This window comes from Tasmannia lanceolata, unplaced genomic scaffold (assembly GCF_043159265.1).
Source record: "Tasmannia lanceolata isolate RefF3 unplaced genomic scaffold, GAP_Taslan_0.1 ptg000007l, whole genome shotgun sequence".
Classification (NCBI taxonomy): domain Eukaryota; kingdom Viridiplantae; phylum Streptophyta; class Magnoliopsida; order Canellales; family Winteraceae; genus Tasmannia; species Tasmannia lanceolata.
In genome coordinates this window covers 10,406,847-10,428,010 of record NW_027518684.1, presented here as the reverse complement: position 1 = coordinate 10,428,010, position 21,164 = coordinate 10,406,847, and the positions used below count along the sequence as shown (strand labels likewise).

Sequence of the window (21,164 nt, the reverse complement as noted above, 5' to 3'; positions counted from 1 at the left end):
AGATTGTGTTCCAGAATTCCATTTTCCTCATTGGAATGTCTATATAGGAAATTTCGCTTGGAAAGTAATGGATTTGTCAACGATGATCTTAAGTATTATACAATAAAAAAATTTCTCGATTGGTAGGTATGCACCTCTCACTTTTTTGAACCTTATTGCCTATAGGAATTGCTTGCCTGAAAAAGAAACCTTTCTCTGGCTTTTCATCAGACAATTGGGATGCATTATCAATGTTTTGTGGTTTTACATCTGATTCCCAATAATCAAACACCTCTTGTACGTTTTATCAAAAAGTATGCATCGATGATGTTTGTTTGTTTTACGACATACTTTCCAACAAATTCCACTTCTTTGCGATAATGTTCCACCTTTTCCATCATAATCTTTAAAACTAGAGAACCTAGACTCTCCTCATCATCATAGACATCATCTATGGCCATTTTCGGAAATTGATTTTCTTCTAACGCTCATAGATCCTCATTGTCATCATAAACAATATCAATTTGCAAACTCTCTAGTGCATCATCCTCTTATGGGGCTACTAGTTATATGGTCCACTTGCTGGCCTCTATTGGTTTATTCGTTAATGTCTTTTTTTATTGTTACCTCCACAAGTTTTGGTACTGTTCTGAAATTTTGTAAACCAGTTGGCAATTCCTGGGTACTTCCAAGCTCCTAAAAAGCTTACCAGTAACCTTAAGTAGTCCAGATTGACCCCAATTTTAAATCATATCAAGGTCAAGACCGAACCTGTTATCTGGCTCCAAATCTTGTCCATGACCAATTTTCTCTTTGAGCTTATCCTCTGAATCTCTCAACTAGCACTTATCCTTTCCTATCACACTCTCTTCTCAAAGTCACCGTCCCGCGAGCTTGCTTGCTTCTCGCTTTGAGATCCGCTTCTGACATCGCTTAACTTGAACTTTCCAAAGCCAAAAGCAGATCTCAAACTCAAGCTAGAAGCCGAAAGCCCTACCTAGCAATTTTCTGTCAAATTTCTGCCCATAGGGTTCTACATCACATGGTATTGACTTCATTCTTATTAATGACTTCGTTCATAAATTGTTTACTTGGGTGAAGTCCAGCCTTATGGAAGTTATTTTTAAAACAAATGTTGTCGGCTGCGTGATGTGTCAATGCGCCAATGTTAGGTGGAATATCCTTCTTTGTATTGCCTACCAGAGGTGTTTTATTGAGAAGATCTTAGACTTTTGTAAATGTCAAATTGATTTTGGAGCATTGCTGGAGCTCATACATGGAACTATACATGCCCCTGTAGCTTCCTTGCCATTTTGATGTCCATAAATATATTTTGGAATATTTTCATATAATGGATGTATTTAGTATGCGACTCAGTTTCTGCCTTCAATGTGTGAAGCTTTCGTGAGTCTCCCTCATCTGAAATTTCTGTCTCTGCATCTACTGAAGACATCCAAGACTGGTGGTTACAGCTAATGATTCATCTTAAACACGTGCAGAGGCATCCAAGACTGGTGGTTACAGCTGATTATTCATCTTAAACAAGTGCAGAGGCATTCTAACTGGGTTTACAAGTTTTAAATCCTGAACTTGAAATTTCAGATCTGCATAATATTAATATATAATAACATCTAGATCATGCCTTGAATGTTTTATTTTGGTACTTGTTTGATCTTTTCTTATCTGTTTAGTGTGCAAGAATGTGTGGGAGGATTTGTAGTTGATCCATGAAGTGGTTTTTCCTTGGATGCAGGCGGTGGACTACGGGGTGAAAAGGCTGTGGGAATACAATAACATTGGGGTATTGCATCTAAAGCTTATCTTACTTTTTGAATGTGTATATTTGGAAATAATCTCCATGTTGTTGTAGGCATGCCTGTATAAGCTTATCTTGATCATGAACCCTCTTTTACACTGTTTTCAAACTAAAGCCTGGATTCTAAAATCCACGTATCCAAACGGCCCCTTAGGGATTGCAAGATTCCTAATCAGGAACAGCAGCATTAGCGAGAGACTTTCGCCGCCATAAGGTCGAGTAGTTTGGGGTGATTAAGTCAGTTTGCTACCAGTAACTCAGCGGCATAACTTGGGTTTTGTGTTCTTGATTGCAAGTATTGATCTTATCTGTCCCAGAATTGGAATAAATTGTTACATCATCTACTGACTTTCAAAACTTATTTGAGAAGATAAAACCTGTAAGAAACTCTCCATTCGTTCTCTGGCATTGTTATGACTTGAGAGATAAACGTTTATCTGCATCGAATGATCTCAATTATATTAGAGATAGTGCTATTTAATCAAGAAAAATCAACCTCTTTGATCAATTCATTTTTTGTTATTACTGCAGAAGAGGTATGAAGATATTCCAGTATTGGGATCAAGGCCAGCTGAAGAATGAACACTATGCTCCCACTTTGAAATTTCAACGGAACATGAACATTCGCAGATCGTTCATCAACTGTTCTCATATTTTGGGAGAATTTTTATGTTAGTCAACAAATAAGCAATTTGTATGAAGGTAACAACGCAGTAATGGCTCGTTTAAGTTGGTTTTGGTGCTAAAAAAGTCTGGCACTGGGTTCTCTACCACGCTTTGCAGTATTCATATAGGCCAAAATATTGATCGAATAGGGTCTCCCGCTTCCCTTTGATGGAAGGGTTGGAGATAGGTTTGCCATTATCCGCTTCTATCACTTAACACCCACGGGTGTCTGTGTTTTGAAGGCATCAGGACTTAAGGCCGCCTCAAAATTTGGACTGTTTATGCCCTGTTTGTTTTGGATTTTCAGAACCGATTTTAGTCTATAACTGATTGTTGGACTCAAAATTAAATTCACATTTGTGTCCAATAATCAGTCTTGGACTCACAGTCGGTTCTCATAATCTCAAACAAACAGGGATTTATAAGACACCGGCAGGGTAACTCTAAGTAGGGTGTTTAGTGAAGTGTTTCTCAAACATGCTTACAGAGTCCCCCTAGAGATTGAAATGTGCATACTGTACCACCAAGGAGACCTTGGAGATGTCACAAAGTACCTGTTTGAATTTCAGGAATTTTCTAGAAAGGTTGGAAAAGAATATTTTTTCCAAATTTCTTGCCTTTTTATCTAGACAGAGACCTTCAATTTATGATAATTTATTACCATGTACATTTAAAGTTAGCCTTAATTCACCCCCTGCTCCTCGTCACATATTAAAAAGGCACCCAATTTGTGATATTAATCTCTACGATGTCGGCTTTGAAATGAGGGACTAACAACCAGCTGTAGAGAGGGAGGTGCAAATATCAAATCAAGATGTCGGCTTATAAACAAGGGACAAACCAACAGCTATCGAAAGCGAGGTGCATTTTTGTTGCTGATTTAACTCCTTTAAGCTATGGTCGGTCGATGGTGTAGAAAGCGAATGAAGCCAAGCCATTCAAAGGCACTTGTTTTGCATACAAAGAAGAGAATGTTGAGAGCGAATCCTCTACAAAAGAATGTTTCTTGACGCCATGGAATTCCTTCTTGGAGTTTTTGAGTCTCTAACACTCTACTACATATAGCTCTTATCTCTTCCACATCCCTTCATTTCTAGTGCAACTGTTTCATTTCCAAGAGAAATGGCCAAGCCAATATCCCTTCTGCTTAACATCTGCTTTCTCTTCACCTGCCTTTCTATGAATTCTCAGGCGTCGGATTATGTTCGGCCTCTGCCTCGAAGGATCATCACCACCCTTCATCAACAATCCGATTCTCATCCTCAACAGGTCTCTCTCTCTCTCTCTCAATTCAAAACATAACTAAAAATAATTATAAAAGAACTACTAAGTTGTTTAATCTACCACCCTAATGATCCAACGGTCAGATCTTTCTAGATTTGATCTGATATATTTCCACCATCTCTGGATAAATGTAGACTCAGAGGAAGTTCTCAGAGAAATATTTAATTTTATATTTCAATATTAATATCAAAAACTGCTTTCGGAGAATAAATTAGGGAAATGATTTCAACACAAACATGTTTTGATACAAGACCTCATGTTTCTTGTCTTTAGTATTTAAAGAGCTTTAAACTAAAAGGTACTTACGTGACAATTAAATTCTAAAAGACAAGATACATGAGCGCCTCTATTAAAACATAGTTGTGCTTATTTAGGGGTAGAATATTCGTGCTTTTTTATTTTTTTACTTGGGACAGCCTCCAGTGTATTTATAATCGGTGGAGACCGGCACCGAAATCGACCAAAACCGAAACGGTCATTTATTTCGGCCGAAATTTGACAAAAAAAAACTGTTTTTTTTAATATTAATTTAATATTTCGACCGAAATTCTGAAATTTGAATATCTGCTCTCACAAAGGACAAAGCAACAGCTATCGAAAGATATGGTCAGTTAGTCGGCACAAATATAATGTCCCTAGCATCGAAATTAGTCAATTAGTCAGAAAAACCAGAACTATCCATGTATATTAGTATTGAAAACAGTTGATTGTGAGAGCAGATATTCAAATTTTGCAAATAGCACAATAATATGAAATCAACTGCAGAATGAGTCAATGTACCTATCATAGTCAGGATCTTTACGGTCCACCTCACGGTCACGAAATATGGCAACTCTATTGTTTGTCCTATATCTAGCGACGGGCTCCTTCTCTAGCCGATTTCTACTTGATCTGCTGTTGCTAACTGTAGAAGATTCACCTGACACCCTACCAAGATTAATTTCAGGTCCTTCCACACTAGATTTCTCCTCCACCCTTGCTGGTGTCAAGGAGGGGCAGTGGTGGAAAATATCTGGCAGAGTGGATTCACCCTCTGGTTTAACCACAGAGCCCCCACCACTATTAGCACTAAATATACGGGCACGTGCTCTGTTATATTCATCTTTCCTCTCCTCCACACTTTTCGAGTGATTTGCTCTGGAAGAATGGGTATTTGCACCACTATTGGTTTGTGAGCGCTTCTGCGGCCTTTGTTTGATTGCAACCTTAGTAATGTTACTGGTGTCTTCAAATGGGAGATTTATAGGAATGTCGGCAAGACGAATCAAAGGAAGCCGGCATTCAGAAGTTTTGCGAACAACAATTCTAGAACCGGACCCATCAGGTGAATTGTTGTCCAAAATGACCATTGACTGCAGATAGTAATGCGGGGCTATACGGTGTGCTGCCAACCTTAAATAAGACGTTGGTAGTTGCTGAAACTCCAGTTGCTGTTGTGTGGGGTCACGAATGAACTTCATGACATCTTGCTCCATACGCAAAACTGGAAATGAGATAGAAATTTATTTAGCAGGATGAGGGAACTGATATATAAAAGACAACTAAAGCTAGTTACCAGAAAGCATATCCAAAATAGTTAGCCACCATCAGCTAGAAAGTAGAAATTGCTCATATTTGAATAAGAAAACACAAAAAGCATTCTTTCCCAACAAATAAGAAGAAACCTGTACAAAGAAAAGATTAGGTAAGGACAGGACCAGCTGGTTCTACTGTTCAAGCGGATTTAACAGAACCAATCAAGGCAAAAAAAAAAGATTTTTCTTCCATTCAATTTCAAAAAGATGGCCAAAAAGAGAAGCTTTTTAGTCTCATTCTATGGTAACTTTATGATCAATTTCATTTTCCTTAAAGAATGGTATCCCGGATTTTGTTGTACTTCAGGTGTTCTTTGACCTTCTTTTTTTTTTCTGAAAATTTGTTCTTTGACCTTTGTTGTACCTATTTTTATCTTAGCAAAGTTTTTCGCCTATCAAAATAATTAAAGACCGACCACATGCCACTGTTTTAGAACCTAAAAAGCATGGTTGAGAGCATAGCATATAGCAGAAATAACATCAAGTCATTGAATGAGTCTGCTTAGGCCAATACATATATATATATATATATATATATATATATATATATATATATATATATATATATATATATATATATTATTATTTTTTTGTTTGTAAAGTAGCAACACCTATAAGCAGTTCCCCTCATTCAAGGTTTCAGGTTTTGGTTTCGGTCATAACGGAAATGAAAACATGTCATTTTAGGATAAGAATTTTGGTGGAAATCCTGTAAAATCACGGAAACTTACAAAATCATATGTCAATGATGGACATTTAATATGAAGCTTCTTGATGTGTAGAATAAGCACAACTACACACTTAAACCCATAAAGAAAACACTCATAATGGTTTAACAACATCAAACACCTAGTGACACATGCCGTCGCACATGCATGATAATTCAATGCATATCACATTTCACAGTTAAGCCAAATAATATTTATAGATATTTTAGCATGCAAAAAAAAAAATATTTATAAATATTACGTATATTAGACTTCACAAGCAATTCATATAAATATAATTATAACTCAATGCATATCACATTTCACAGTTAAGTCATATAATATTTATAGATATTACGTACATTAGACATCACAAGCAATTCATATAAATATAATTATATAACACATCCTGGGACGATGTATCCATTAATACACTTCCAAGTTTCAGTATGTATTTCAGTGGGGATGAAGGAAATATTTGGATTGTTTCGTCTTGGTTTCGGTGGAAATTTAAAACCATGCCCTCATTCCTTGGCAAAACACAGCATATGTCAACGAGCACTCCTTTAAATCAAGATAGTCACAACTTGCAAAAGAACATAGAAATTTGGAAGTTTGCCAACTATACCCAATCTAATAAAAATGATGCCATGAGAAATTTGAAGAGTCCATATCTTTATGTTGGAGTAGCAATGAGATATTGCACTAAAACATGCAAGCAATGAGCAATACAAAGCACACTCACTTAACCAACACTGATCCCATTGCTAGCCCATTCTTCTACTATTTTGATTCTTCACCATCTCCCAACAAGGACCTTGTTCTTACTATTGATATCATCCCCTTACCTCTTCCCCTACCATAAATCTTGGTTACCATCTGCAGCCAACCTCCCTCTTAGATTACGATGATATTTCATCAAGGAGTCAACAACACCGAGCGTGTATTATCGGAAGAGACTAAGACATAATAATACTACTATGAACTGGATCTTCATGCCCGTATTTGTATTGAATATAAATTAAAAGAGCAACCAAGCAAGAACACTTGAGAAACAACAAACAACTTGATACATATCGAGGACATTCTACTAGTGAGGCACTAATCCCATTCACGTGTTAGTACGTGATAGCAATATGGTGGCTTTATCCACACAAATCATATCATGCATAGGCTAATACTCCTAAGTAACCAAGATTCGTAAACAAATTGGAGTCCCATGAATAAACATTTCTTTTTCTTTCTTTCTTTTCGAATGGGAACCATATGAATAAATAGTTTAATGCATAGAATGGCGATTACTACATATCAGAAAATCAAATTAAACAAGGCATGCATTTAACTCGATGATAAAAATCACCAACATGCATAACGAGAGTGTATCTCCATATTCCTCAAAAGCACACCGCCTCCACCATTGTAGAGAATTGCTGCTAAGGTTTCTTCAAATATAAAATGCACTGAATTTTAACAAAAATAAGTCATGAAATTAGAATAGGTATTCTATTGAATGGAACTCCCTTCTTAACAAGAGACCTTGTCTAAACAAGATGATGGCATGGATCTTAAGGTAGACAAATCAAGCCATGAGTACAAGCAAATGTCCATATGAGCTTCTCACAAGACCAGGGGCGCGATTTCTCGAACTTTTGCTTTTGGTCATGAGAGGGTTATCAAAAAGATCAAAACTGGGATGGCTTTCTTGTTTACATGATTTCTATAGTTCTCATTTATGTAACTCTGCAACTTCCTTGTAATCCTTATCACGTTCATATTAAATTAAATACGAATATATATATATATGAGGAAACTGTTAAGCTCACCAAACTTATGGTGAGCTAGCTTGCCCAATCACATGGGGGCCCACTCTGTTAGGATGATCCAAACCATTCATTTGAAAGTCCCTTACATAGATGGGGGGTGTACCAAAAATCAGCTCCATAGGATCATCCTAACCCCTCCATTTGTGGAGGACAAAAAATGGAGAGATACAAATCTGCCAATAATATATATCATTATAAATTGAAGGTCCCTCTTAGAAAAAAAGGAAAAAAAGAAAAGAAAAGAAAAGCCTTGAACTGTTTGTTTATGTCAGTTTTCTCAGTTGTAATCAGGAGATGGGAAAGCAATAAATTTTTAAAAGTTTTTCTTTTCCAATAATTCGTGCAAACCAAATAGGAGATTTCTAGAAAAATATTTCTCGGGCAAAAACATTTTTAGAAAATTATTTTTGTTTCCATGATTTAGAGAAAAAATGAAATGATTATGAGAAAAATGATATTGTTATGTCTTATTTAGAGGGATATAACTATAAGGGCCCGTTTGGATACCTCATGCATTTGTATTTTGATTTGAATTTGAGTTTTGGATACAAAATACATCAATCATCGTCATGATCATGTTTTAAGAGAGAGAGATAGAGAGAGAGAGGGAAGGAGGGAGGGATATCTCGCTGCTGCCGGAGCAACCTCGAGGAGCAGCGACGGTGAAGGAAGTTGCCACAAATATTGATTTCCAAATATTGTCTCGCAAAACAGATTTGAAAATCGGAATTTTTTGCACTGTTGTAGTTGATTTGGAAATCTAAGGATCTGATCCAGTTCAAAATATCAAATAAATCCAAATCTAAATCTTGTGGGTATCCAAACGTGGCCTAAAGGTATTTGATAGGAACCATCTCAAAAGACATTTTCGCAAGCCGGTTTGTGCATGAGAGAGCAACCACCTAATGAATAAGACAAAATCTGTTGAAAAGTGAGCCTGTGTGTGTTACGTGCCTAATCGGCCGTAACACAAATAAACAAAATAAAAATGAAGACTAGGGAAGATGACGGTTGATTCGAGGCAACCGGGACCTCCTAATGGCCCGGTTTGAGAGGAGCCATTACTCTCCTAGAAACATACTCTCTATTTTGCTGTAAATTCTCTTCACCTTTATTAATGATAAACATGCCCTTTAAATAGAGCAACTACAACCCACGTTTGCAGTTACATGGATAATAGCATAACCCAAAAGATAGGAAACAATGAGAAAAATAAGGAAAAGTAATATCAGCCACGATTCCTAGTAACAACTACAACTTTAAATAACTCAAATAAAATATTTAAAAGCCTAAAACTTAGGAGATTTATTTGGGGAAGATTTTCCATCCGTTTTTTGGAGAATCTAGATTCGGCACGCATCATTCCTTCCCCCTTGAAACAACCTTTTTCCTCAAGGTTGAATTCCTTACTGGAGAAAATACTTCAATCTACCGGGGTCCCAATAGGGCATAGTTTTGTTGAAAAATATTGGCTTTTCATGATCTTCAAAAATGGTGGTCGTGATCATTCAAACCCCGCCTTCAAAATCAATTGTGATTGAGGTTGGAAAGGAATATGATTTTTCAATGAGCCCCATCACAATTAAAGAAGGATGGAATAGTTGAACAAACTCAATATGCTTTTCGGCAATGTGTTCAACTAGCCCATCCTTGACGTCATCTGCTCGAACAACAACATTTTCAAGATTCTTTTCTTCTTCGTCTTTGCACATTTCCTCGATTAATATGCTGATTTTGTCCAAGCCTTCTTTAAATCACCGTTGCTCTTCTATCCTTTTCGAAAAAGGACGCTTTGAGCTTTTGAAAATCTTCATACACGGAATCCAAAATCTCGCGGAATGGAGCCATGGCGCAGGACCGACTGCTCTGACACCAAGTTTTACGTGCCTAATCGGCCGTAACACAAATAAACAAAATAAAAAGGAAGAATAGGGAAGATGATGGTTGATTCAAAGCAACCGGGACTTCCTAATGGCTCGGTTCGAGAGGAGACATTACTCTCCTAGAAACATAGTCTCTATTTTGTTGTAAATTATCTTCACCTTTATTAATGACAAACATGCCCTTTAAATAGAGCAACTACAGCCCACGTTTTGCAGTTACATGGATAATAGCATAACGCAAAAGATAGGGAACAATGAGAAAAATAAGGAAAAGTAATATCAACCACCATTCCTAGTAACAACTACAACTTTAAATAACTCAAATAAAATATTTAAAAGCCTAAAACTTAGGAGATTTATTTGGGGAAGATTTTCCATCCGTTTTTTGGAGAATCTAGATTCGGCACGCATCATTCCTTCCCCCTTGAAACAACCTTTTTCCTCAAGGTTGAATTCCTTACTGGAGAAAATACTTCAATCTACCGGGGTCCCAAATCCTATTGGGCATAGTTTTGTTGAAAAACATTGGCTTTTCATGATCTTCAAAAATGGTGGTCGTGATCATTCAAACCCCGCCTTCAAAATCAATTGTGATTGAGGTTGGAAAGGAATATGATTTTTCAATGAGCCCCATCACAATTAAAGAAGGATGGAATAGTTGAACAAACTCAATATGCTTTTCGGCAATGTGTTCAACTAGCCCATCCTTGACGTCATCTGCTCGAACAACAACATTTTCAAGATTCTTTTCTTCTTCGTCTTTGCACATTTCCTCGATTAATATGCTGATTTTGTCCAAGCCTTCTTTAAATCACCGTTGCTCTTCTATCCTTTTCGAAAAAGGACGCTTTGAGCTTTTGAAAATCTTCATACACGGAATCCAAAATCTCGCGGAATGGAGCCATGGCGCAGGACCGACTGCTCTGACACCAAGTTTTACGTGCCTAATCGGCCGTAACACAAATAAACAAAATAAAAAGGAAGAATAGGGAAGATGATGGTTGATTCAAAGCAACCGGGACCTCCTAATGGCTCGGTTCGAGAGGAGACATTACTCTCCTAGAAACATAGTCTCTATTTTGTTGTAAATTATCTTCACCTTTATTAATGACAAACATGCCCTTTAAATAGAGCAACTACAGCCCACGTTTTGCAGTTACATGGATAATAGCATAACGCAAAAGATAGGGAACAATGAGAAAAATAAGGAAAAGTAATATCAACCACCATTCCTAGTAACAACTACAACTTTAAATAACTCAAATAAAATATTTAAAAGCCTAAAACTTAGGAGATTTATTCGGGGAAGATTTTCCATCCGTTTTTTGGAGAATCGATATTCGGCACGCATCAGTGTGGTTGCACTCTCATGTAACAGCCGGCCTGCGAAATGCCTTCGGGGATGGTCCCTAGGAAATCACCAATAAATTGAAGGTGCTATCAATAAAAACTTGAGTTGCAGTTATTCAAGTTACATTTTGTTTTAGTAAATGATTTTAGCACTCCAATGTTTTGACATGTCGCGAAAGTAGCATGTCTTTTTTGTTTTTAATTTGTGGTGTTGGAGCTTTTTGGGAACTGTAAATAACCTTTTGACAGCCCTTTAAATACTAAAAGATCAGAAGCTTGTGTGACATATCAAAACATTGGAGTGCTAAAATCATTTTTCCTATTTTGTCTGTATAAACAAACAATGAAAAAGCAGGAAATTCTGGAAAAGTTTTTCTTTTCCAAACTTTATCAAAAAAATCCCGCAATCCAAGAATGGCCTCAGTAATTTGAATTTTCCTAACAGTGAGACAATAAGAAGAGAAATTTTCAATTGATTTAGAGGGGTGTGATGTGGCTTGGAAGAATAGAAAAGGGGAGGGTGTCTTCACAAAATTATAAGGCATGATTTAGGGCATAATGATAATGTGTTTATGTCTATTTTCTAGGATATGCTTATAATCGTCTAATCAAAGCAATATTTTGGCTATGGTGTCAACGAATCCACTTCAAATCGGATCCACCTATGCCTCAATCATGACCCATTCAAATCCCTCAACTGTCATATCAGATTCAGTGTGTTCTTCGGATCCTACTTCTTCTGTCTCAGTCATGATCTATTTCAAATGGGACCATCCGTTAGAGTGTCCCAGTAGGTTCTATTTAAATTGTACACAGTTAGAATGTCCAGTCCACTATTAGGGTATTTATGCAATTTATTCAGATAAATTAGCCTTTTCTCTTTGACTAATCTATAGTTCTAAATAAGATAATGCATGTAAACAATAAAACTCATATAAAATACATAAAAGAATACCTAATGAAATCGTACAACAACAGAATTCAATGAAAAAGGTAAAAAATTGTATCATTGTGATTTGTGATTATGTAAAATTAACGGCACAGACAAAACGGAAAAAAAGAAACAAGAATTCCTTCATGAGATAGTGTGAAGGTTTGAGCTTTTTATTAAGTTCCCAAATCTAGAGTCCAAAATGAGCAGTGTCCTTACCATCAATGCTTATTTAACTATTCCTTCTTGATTTAAACAGTGAGACATTGTTTAGACTTTAGATTGTAGGAAAAACGTTTTTTGTGGAAAAATCTTCCCAGGAAATTTTTTTTCGTTTCCATGATTTAGAGGGAAATGATATAGTTATGACTTTTTTGAATGGTTGTTGACTTAAGAGGGCGTCTCCAAATATAAGGAATTGTTTGCTTCAATTCGAAAACTGATTAAGGATGAAGATACCATATTTCTATTAGCCCAGCCTCAAGAAGATGAGGTGAAGATGGTGGTATTTAGCATACCTATGGACGCCTTTGAAGGTATTGGCTTGGATATAGTAAAAAAGGATGTGGTCAACGCCGTTTCTCAATTTTGAATAGCAGTAAGTTGTCTAGAGCTTATACTCATGTTTATGATTGTTGAGAAAATCCGCTGGGTAAACCAATCCGATCGCGCACAAATTAAACGGAAAAGGAAAAAATAACACAAGCAAACCACAAGATGAACACCAAGATTTTATGTGGTTCAGCCAAGCCTACTCCACGGGTGAGAAACACGATATTCCACTATTAGAAAAAACAATATACAAGGATTACAATGGATTTAAGCCAAAACCCACAACCCGCAACCCTTTCCTTGCTTCTCAAACCCAAGACCGTACACCGAGAGAAACCCTGAAAAAGAACCCAAGAAAAACCCCGAGAAGAAAAACCGCTTCTCATCCAACAGCAGCGCACTTTTTAAGGAGCTGCTGCTGGATCAAATATCAAGGGCGGTACTTCTTTCGTACCGCCAATATTGACATGTATGCGCATTCACCGTATAATTTCTCACATGTTTATAACCATCATTCCAGAGATTGGAAATCCCAAAAGCTTCTCGGACTTTAGGCATATTGGCTTTATGTAATTTCTGATATAAAATCATATCTATGCTAATAGCCATTCGTCTTGGTAATGTTTCTAAAATAATATCCCATGGACAAGGGACTTTTATGAAAGGAAGACATATTATCAACAGCATATCTGTTGTCCAAGGAACTTATGCAAAGGTTGAACAGCAAAGTGAGGGGTGATAATATCTTGAAGCTAGATATGATAAAGGCCTATGATATGATGAACTGGGATTTTCTTCGAAAAGTATTGGAATCATTTGGCTTTAGCGAAGATTGTAAAATCTGATTAATGGAATGAAAAGCAACTTTTTGTTTTCAATTTTAATAAATGTAGAACCAAAAGGCCCTCTAGGGGACTTATACAAGGAGACCCTTTATCCCCTCTTCTGTTTATAACGGAAGAGGTTTTGAATAGGGGTTTGAAGAGTGATTTTCATGATGAAAAGGCCACTATCACATGTCAAGAGGGTTTGTTCTGACTACCCACAGCTTATTTGATGATTTGTTTTTAAAATTTCACTCGTTCAAAAACAATGAGAAGCAAGAATACTCAACCTATGACAAGGAGTTCTATGTAGTGGTGCAAGCTTTGCATTATTGGAGACAATATCTTATACCCAAGGAATTTTCTTTATGTTCTAACCATGAAGCACTGAGCTATATCAATGCAGAGAAGAAGTTGAGCGATAGACATGCCAAATGGGTTTCCCTTTTGCAGGTGTATACTTTTGTTGTCAAGCAAAAGGCAAGTGCAGAGAATGAGGTTGTTGATGTGGCTAGCTAGTTGTGTTGCTCATGCACTTATTATCATCATACTATGGCAATCCAGGTTATTTTCTTCGACTTGCTTAAGTGAGATTATCCTTCGTATCACGGCTTCAATATTGTCTATGCTGAATTGCTAGCAGGCCAACAATCCTCTTATCTTGATTTCTCATTGTACGATGGTTATCTTTTGAAGGAAACTCATTTATGCCTTCACAACACTTCACTCTAGATGAGATGATATGGGAATTACACGTGGGTGGAGCAGTAGAACATTTTGGTAGAGAAAAGACCATCGCAATGGTTGAAGATCGACTTTCTTGGCCTAGTCAGAAGCGTGATGTGGCTAAGGTTGGTAGGCAATGTCACTCATGTCAGTTAGACAAAGGGAGGAAGCAGAATACTGGTCTCTACAATCCTCTTCCTATCCCATACGAACTTTGGCAGGATCTAAGCATATATTTTGTCCCTGGATTGCCTAAGTCCTTAAGTGAGCAAGATTCTATATATGATGTGGTTGATCGTTTCTCCAAGATGACTCATTTTATGCCATGTAGCAAGACAATTGATACTATTCACATTGTGCATCCTTTTTTAACGAAGTTGTGTGACTACATGAGTGCCAAGTACCATTGTCTCAGATTGTGACATCAAGTTCATGAGTTATTTTTGCTATAACCTGTGGCGTATCTTGGGTATCAAGAAATTTTCTTCAATGTTTCATTCACAGACCAACGATCAAACAGAGGTTGTGAATAGAAGCTTGGGTAATCTCTTGAGATGTTTGGTGCATGATCATGTTAAGCAGTGGAATCTTATTCTACCGACAGCTGAATTTTCTACACCAGTCACATCCCTTTTGAGATTGTGATGGGAATTCAACCTCAATTGATTTGGTTCCTTTTCCTCTTGAAGTGAGACCAAGTGATAATGTATACAACTTTGGTACTCAAATCAAGTAGACTCATGATGATGTTAGGAGCATTGTAGGAATGAGTCATATAAGTCGCAAGCTGATTTACATTGCAGGTTCACTGAGTTTAATGAGAGTGACATGGTCATGATTAGCATACGTTGTGGCACTTCTATAAGGATGTCGATTGGGGTACAGAGAAGAAGTGATGAACATTTCTGTAAGAAACTAATTAAATGTCTCTAAGTAAAGGCATAATCATTATCAAGTCAAACATAATTTGTGAAGTAGCCATCTCCAACATAAAGATTATCACGTTTCACATAATACATGAGAACATACCTAAATCTCCTATCACATGTTGTGGCACTTCTATAAGGATATCAATTGGAGTACAGAGGAGAAGTGATGGAAATTGGTGCAAGAAACTAATTAAATGTCTCAAGGTGGAAAGCATGATGAAGTGACAGTAAATTGAGGTTAGGTGGTTGGTTCATTGCAAACTTAAAACAATGGTTTTAAATTTCGGTTTCGGCTAAAATTTCAGACTTATCCGAAACCGAAATTTCAGCCGAAATCCTGAAATTTCAGTGATTTCAATCGAAACTTTGTGAAAGAATAAAAAATTAATATTTTTTAACAAATTTCGCCGAAATTGCTGAAATTAACGAAATTTCAACTGAAATTTTGTAAATTTCGGCTTTTTCGGTTTTGGAACGTTTCGGTTTCGGTCTTAACCGAAATTTCGGATTTCGGTCGAAATTTAAAACCCTGCTTAAAACTGATCATGGGCAGTACCTAATAAGGGGAGTGGTAGCAAGAATGAAATTTTGAGAAATCACCGCTTCCAAGACCACCATTAAGAGTGAATGAGCACATCAAGTCTACCACAATTTTGTCTGCATCCAACACCACAAGATCAGCCATCATGATAGCAACCAAGGTAAGATCCACAATGAGAATAACATGTTCTACAAAAATATGGGTGAGCATAAAAGGTAGTGAATTCTAAATTGCATTCGCCAATTGAATTGCACCACACAGAATTCATTGGGGGTTACATATGGGGCATGTTAGAAACAGATGGGACAGACATTCGGTTCAAGGCCAAGTCCATCCAGAACAAAAATCTTCACCATTAAATAAAATGCATTAGATAACTGCAAAAGAGCCACAGATTCCTTTGAATCTGATTCTATTTGGCACCATTATGATGATGTGAGCCCCACGTGGGAACTTGGATGATGGCTTAGTGTTTTAGGAGTCTTAGCAGTTGTAGTCTGTCTATTTACTTCTATTAGTATTGCTGCTAGATTTAGTTGCTTTGACTTTTCTTTAGCTCTTATGGGCCGTTTGGATATGCGGATTTTAGAATCCGGGATTTCTTCAAAATTGTAGCTAAGAGACAAGAGAAGAAGCGGATCAGCCGTCGTTTTTGTCTCGTTTTTTACTTCTCGCCCTTCTTTCCGTCAGCAAGAGCAAGAGAGTAGCAGATCCTCCCATATTTCCAGGTTTTAGAGATCTCAGGATGCAGGAGAGATTTTTAAAACCTGAATCTCTCACTTAAAATCCAAGAAACGCGCTGTCAGGACAGCATACAGCAGCTTGATCATGAACCCTCTTTTACACTGTTTTCAAACTAAAAACCCGGATTCTAAAATCCGGGTATCCAAACGGCCCCTTAAAGTTAGAGGCATTTTTTGGAATTTCATTAAAAGTAGGGTTGCATGTGAAGAGTGGTATGAATAGTAAAACCCTATATAAGCTTATGTTTGCTTCAATTTATTATTATTGAATGAAGATTTATAGAATTTTTGCTGATGCTAAAGTGTGTGATTGCGTCTCTAGGTGAGAGTACCTAAGCCTAAGTGTGATTGCATCCCTTGGTAAGAATACCTAACTCTATGTGCGGTTGCTTGGGTTTCTCTCCTTATTTCTCTTTCTCCTGCTATTTTCTATTCTTTTTTTTTTTGATGCGTAAGCTGGGGTTTGGCGGGGACCCCTACCGGTTTATTAGAATATGAAAGATAATACATTCAGCAAACAAGGCAAAACCCTATCATAAGAATAGGGACACATACTAAGAAAACAAAGGCAAGACTTATCCTTAGAAATGATATACTAAGGAAAAGAGGAAGCACAACGAATCTCAAGAACCACTAATAGCCAAGGGCATCTATCATCCTCTTACTCAGCTTCTTAGCTCTCTGGCTCTTCCGTAAATTCTGATGGTTCTTTCTACTCACCTCATGCCATGCTTCACTTTCATGCGGTTGCGAGGCGGCGATGGTGTGGTGACCAATAGGTTCAGCAGAGGGAGCATCTGGATGTTCCTTTGAAAGATTTTCAACTTCATCATCTTTATCATCCTTATCATCTTTCTTCTCTTCTTTGTAACTATCAAGAATAGCATAGGAGTTGGAAGTCTGAACTTCATGGGTTTTTGCTATATGAACTTCTCTCAGATTAGGTGGCACTTCACTTCTTTCTCTGTTTGAAGGCTTGAGATGGTAGGGAGTTGAACGACTGATGTCTCTAGAGGGGCTATCCAAGGAAGGGTTATCATTTAAGTTTTCAACAGGATCAGATTCATTACTCTTTCGAACAGGTTTCCACACCTTTTTGCCTTGTACTGGCTTTGGGATAGAAAGGAGACTGCAATTCTCCAAAGAGTGGGGGAAATCTTTGCAATTTGTACAGGTTTTGGGTTTCCAGTCATAGACTATGTTTTGGACTATGTCTCCCGAGGAAGATTTGAGCGTAATAGAGTCAAGAAGCTGCTGTGCAGCACTAACTTGGACACAAATTCGAGCAAAATTCAGCCTTGATGCCTCAGCTGTTTTGGTATCCGTGTAGAGAGGTTTTCCAATTAGGCTGGCAATGCGGCTCAAACAATGCGAAGACCAAAATTTAAGGTGCGGCCCAGGTAGACGGATCCAAACCGGAACTTCGGAGAGATGCTGTTTTTCCATGTGGGAACTAGGGTCCCATCGTTGAAGGATTAGAGGCCTTCCTCCGTAGTTGTGGGATGTATCTTCAAGGACCCAGGAACAATCTTCAGGATTTGAAAATTTGAAGAAAAAAAATCCATTTTCAAGAGTATACAGTTGTAGATCCCCCATTAACTTCCGCTTCAAAAAAAAAAAGATCCCCCATTAACTTCCACTTCCAAGAAAGGCTTTCCTTTAGGGCCATGAAATAGGGTCTTCTACCCAAGAAGAATCCTACCAAACAGTTTTCCCATAGATCCTCAGCTTCCTTTGTCTCCTCATCCTTGAATAAAAACTCAAAGCTTTCTTTTTCTTTTTCTGCTGGAATGATATACTTGAGCTACTCTCTCTCTCTCTCTCTCTCTCTCTCTCTCTCTTGAATAGCTTATTTACTTATTTTCTCTGCACAAATCTCATCTAACAACATCCTTAGACCCCTCTTTTCCTTCTCTTAACATTCATTAAATCCTAGTTATAAATCTTAATCAAATCCCAACTTATAATTCATTCAGCAACCATATTTTCCCAAAACCAGAAATCAGCCAGCCTAAAAGGCCCATCAAAACCTTAGAGAAAAAGAATCTTAAGCAGCTACCCACCTTCCCTTTGATGTTCCCTACATCCCTTTCATGCCCCTTCTGTCCATATTCCATCTAGAAACCCAGACCCTCATTGACATTCTCCGCAGAATATTTTGAACCAGAATTATAATTCTCTTTTAAAACATCAGTTCTTAACCTGACTCCTAGAATCCTTAATCAAACAGTAAACCAATGCATTGGTTGCTTGTTCTACTTTGTGGAGAAAGTATTCAACCATAATTACTGAATCAAAGATCCTACATCAATGCATACATTAGTTTACAATACAGAGAAAGAAGAAACAGTAATGTAATATAGCACAGCTTCGCACAAAATGCAAGGTCTAGACTCTAGACTGTTATAGAAATACAAAAAGATGAATGGATATCAGCAGAACACGAGGTGAGTTTTTATTCTCTCCACAGACTTCTTTCAATAATAATCAGCAAAAGACTGTTATTATACACAGCACTTGGGCCCAAATTTTGGAATCACATTTTCAAATACCAATCTCATATTGACATGTGGTTTCAATTTTACATTTAGTGCCCAGCACTACTTTGGGTGGCACCCGTTTTTTAAATGAAACAATGAAAAATATTTCCTGAAGCAATTTTTTCCGTGGGAAACTACAATTACAACGTGAACATGTGAACTGAGGCTCGAAAGCAATCAAATGATTCCTGGGAATCAAGAGTTTCAAATCGAAACAAACTCAATGATATATGACCATAGGAGGAATCTTGAACCCAGAGTTTTTAAGGAATGGTATTACCTGTGGTCTCTCAACTAAATCGTGGTAAAAGGAGTACTCTGCCTCATAATCATGTAAATCAAACTCAGCTCTCTGGTTGGTATGACAATGATGCTTTACTAATTCTGATTTTCCAAACCCAAAAACACTAACCTTCTCGCAGATTCCCAATGCAAGCATGATGGCTTGCATCCCTGAAGAGTAATGAAACATCATAGTATCATGGTAAGCACCCCATTGTTCTGGGGGCTTCCCTGTCTCCTCCACAAATTGTTTCAGTGAATAATACTTCACAATCCTTGTACACAAGACATCGAGCCGGGGATCTGTAATGAGCAATGGGGCCTTGTGTGATCCATTGCAGATCACATAGTCCATGAAATGCACAGGTTGGCATATGTACATAATCATCGGCACTTTTTCACCATACGGATGACAGAAACAGCCTTGTCTACGTGAGCACAAGTGCAGGATATTACTGTTTACAAATGCAATGTTGGTTTTTGAACCCACATGTCGCTCATACCCCGCAGTCTGGGCATTGTTCAATCTGATCACAATCTCATGGCTGTCAATGAATGCACCACTCTCATTCTTCAGTAGAATCCCACTATTGCCAACAACAGCACAAGACCCATATGGGCGATTGGAACCCACAAAACCATAATGCTGATCGAGAGGACGCTTAACAAGATCGATCAAATCCAACATGATTTCGGGTTGGAATCGCTTAGTATGAATCCAATCACGCAGAGACGTGCGAATTTCTGGCCAGAACTTTGAATGCTTTAGAGAATCAGGGTGGATTGGGTTTCTTCTAAAAGATAACTTTGAATGCTTTAGAGAATCAGGGTGGATTGGGTTTCTTCTAAAAGATCTCAACTGCACATCATTTTGATTGTTTCCCCTTTGGGACGAGATGGAACGATGATGAGCCTGACCGCCAAAATTATCTCCCAGCAACTGATCAATCTGTTCTCTTGATTCTTGCTCTCCGATGTCATTTGCCGCAAATGCAAGCAGAGTCTTGTTAGTGAGCAGAGTCTTGTTAAAGACAAGTGGAAGACGAGAAATGAAATTCGCGCGAAATGCCTCTCTGCAACTCAGTGCAGTGCATATTGCAAACAAGAGAATAAAACAGAACGTTTGACGAATATGTCGTTTCATTGGAGCCAAAGTCTCGTATTTAAATACCAAGGAGTAATGTTAAAAATTTGCTAAGTAAAGAGTAGAATCCTAACCAAATATCTCAAAGTAAAAGTATCAACATCTTCACAGCAATGCCAGCATTGTAAAAAAAGATAAATTCCTGAAAACAAGATACAAAGCGCAAAAATTCAATAAAGTAATAGCTACAAATCAACAAAGAAAGCAGTAACCCCAACCCATATATCTTTAAGTGAAAATTCAACAAAATAGATCTCAACCAAGGTGGAAACCGCTAAAACTCGTCACAGTTGGTAAAAAAAAAAAAATCTAAAACTGAAGAATAAACCAGAGATCTTGAAGTGGGAATCTCGCCATATTATTAATCAAAAGATTAATAAAAACAATAGCTATGGAGGAGAAAAGCAGAACTAAGTCACAATAAAAGTCAAAAACCCTTTCAGTCCCGCCAACCATTTCTCCAAAAGGTGCACAAAATCCAACAGCAAGTTGAAGAAAATAAAAGCACCAAAACACACAAGAAAACCCAAAAAAATGGATACTCTAGAATCTAAACTATGTATCTTAGAGTGAAAACATAAAGGTTTATCTATAAGAGGAGAAAAAGAAGGATTTGGAAATCCAAGAATGGAGAAGAAGAAATGAAGAGTGAAATAATCAGATTTTGGGAATTATACCACTCGGCTTACAATAGATTATCGAAGCCAGGAGAGGGAAAGATCTCGTCGAGCTCCTTGTTTTTGTCCAAGCTGAGGAGATGTGATTTTCTAGTCGTCTATTTATAAATCCTTGACAGAGAGAGCGCCAAGAAGACGTGATTTTCAATTCCTCCATTTATAAATAACGGACAGAGAGAGAGAGAGAGACGTG

At 37.4% G+C, this 21,164-nt stretch overlaps 1 long non-coding RNA gene and 1 pseudogene across 1 annotated transcript; one reads left to right on the top strand and one right to left on the bottom strand.

The window, feature by feature from the left end:
* Window positions 1–1,219: 1,219 nt before the first annotated feature.
* LOC143881837 (uncharacterized) lies at window positions 1,220–2,565 on the top strand. The gene is made up of 3 exons (XR_013252028.1): window positions 1,220–1,639; window positions 1,733–1,780; window positions 2,327–2,565. It is a non-coding gene; the product is annotated as an uncharacterized LOC143881837 (long non-coding RNA).
* Window positions 2,566–18,617: 16,052 nt separating this feature from the next.
* Window positions 18,618–21,033, bottom strand: LOC143880952 (beta-1,6-galactosyltransferase GALT29A pseudogene; annotated as a pseudogene).
* Between the last annotated feature and the right edge of the window lie 131 nt (window positions 21,034–21,164).